Source organism: Oryctolagus cuniculus, chromosome 12 (assembly GCF_051225735.1).
Source record: "Oryctolagus cuniculus isolate XC-2025 breed Fujian yellow rabbit chromosome 12, ASM5122573v1, whole genome shotgun sequence".
Taxonomy (NCBI): Eukaryota; Metazoa; Chordata; class Mammalia; order Lagomorpha; family Leporidae; genus Oryctolagus; species Oryctolagus cuniculus.
This window is the reverse complement of record NC_142878.1, coordinates 45925546-45927395: the sequence shown is the minus strand read 5'-3', so window position 1 is coordinate 45927395 and position 1850 is coordinate 45925546. Positions and strand designations below refer to the sequence as shown.

At 50.3% G+C, this 1850-nt stretch overlaps 1 pseudogene; it reads left to right on the top strand.

Moving 5' to 3' along the window:
- The first annotated feature begins 273 nt into the window (after positions 1-273).
- Positions 274-908, top strand: LOC100355815 (protein lin-28 homolog A pseudogene; annotated as a pseudogene).
- Positions 909-1850: the final 942 nt, after the last annotated feature.

The window sequence follows — 1850 nt, the reverse complement described above, 5'->3', positions numbered from 1 at the left end:
AAAATAAAATAAATATTAAAAAAGAGAACACTTGAAGCAGAAAAAGGCATTTAGATAAGAATTAACGAAACACGAAGAGAGGGAAGGCAATATCTTCAAAATACAAAAAATACAAAAAAAAAACCTAGGAGAGTTTATGCGCCAATAAGTGTATCATACAAACATATGAAGTAAAACAGGTCATCAATATGAGAAGAACATGAGGCCTCTGGACTTCTCTAGGGCCAGCAGCCACATAAGCAAGGGCAGGGGCCACGGGCTCTGCCGCTGACCATGGGCTCCGTGACCAACCAGCAGTTAGCAGGTGGTTACATCAAGGCAGTGGCAAAGGGGCCCCCAAAGGCATCGGAGGGTGAGATCCGGGCAGGTGGCGACTGAGCCATAGCTGCTGCTGCAGCTGCCGCACGGGGCTGGCATCTATAAGTGGCTCAAAGTGGCATGGGGTTCCCGTCCATGACCATCCTGGCTGGGGTTGCACTAGAACCCGTGGTGGACGTCCTCAGGCACCAGAGTAAGCTGCACCAGGAGGGCTTCTGGAGCCTGAAGGAGGGTGAGGCAGTGGAGTTCACCTTCCAGAAGTTGGCCAAGGGCCTGGAATCCATCTGTGTCGCTGGGCTTGGTGTGGTGTTCAGTACTAGGAGTGAGAGGTGTCCCAAGGGGAAAAACGTGCAGAAACACAGATCTCAAGGAGGGCAGGTGCTTTTCTGTGGATGCCTAGACCATGCCTATTAGTGCAAGCTGCCGTCCCAGCCCAAGAAGTGTCACTTCTGCATGCACATCAGCCATGTGGTGGTCACCTACCTACTGAAGGCCCAACAGGCCCCCAGCTTCCAGGGAAAGCCAGCCTACTTCCGGGAGGATGAAGAAGAGATCCCCAGCCTTGCCTGCTCCCTGTGGTCCAGAATTGAGCTGCAGCAGGTGGGGGCTCTTCTTTTGCTATCAGGAAGTTTCAAGGAGCAGACATCAATCTGGGTGGGTAGGGGGTATCCAGCACTGCCGTGTTTCTCAGACTGGGGTTCACAGCATCTCCCCTTTTTCCCTCTTGCTGGGAGGAAAGTGAGGCAAAGGAATTCCAGCGATGCTGAATCCAAATGCAGGTGCGAGCTGTGTGGGGACATCCCCCTCTGAGCTGCATGCTTCAGCTGAAGCCCCACATTGCAAACCTCCAGCTTTAGAAGGTCACCAGGATGGGGCCGTTGTTTCCTTTCAAGGGAGGATACAGAATAATACTTCCCTTGCAGGATGAAAAGATTGATTCCTGGTCCCAACCCACAAGCCACTGCACCCTGTGGGAGGGACTCTGTCAGGAGTAAGGCCGGGTTTTCCACGTCTTGTTTCCTCATAACCCAATCCTGGGACAGGGTGCTGACAACTGTCCCAAGCTAGGGGATGTGATGACCAGCAGAAAGGGTGGTTAGCGCAACAGCTGCAGACCTGCTGCTCCTCAACTCATTCTCACGCCGTTCTGGGACAATGTGGTTTTATTCATCTGCTCCCTTGGGTAACTGAACCCTGGGTCCCACTTTCTCCAGGATGCCAGCTGCATTGTATGTGAACGACATATCTTACACATTGTAACCTTTTATTCCCTAATATGAATATTCTGGTTTTTTTTTTTATATTTTAATCTAGGGTCCTCATTCCTACACTGTGTTTCTCAGGTACATGAGCAGAATCAGGGATGAGTCTGCAGCAGCTCCACGTCTGCACAGGACGAAGATGTTTGTTGTTTTACCACCATGGAGAGCAACAGCCTATTGAACTACCTCATTTTGCCAATTGGAAGTGGTTTTTTTTTTTTTTTTTTTTTTTTTTTTGACAGTGTCCTCTTGAAACCCCTCTCCACCCTG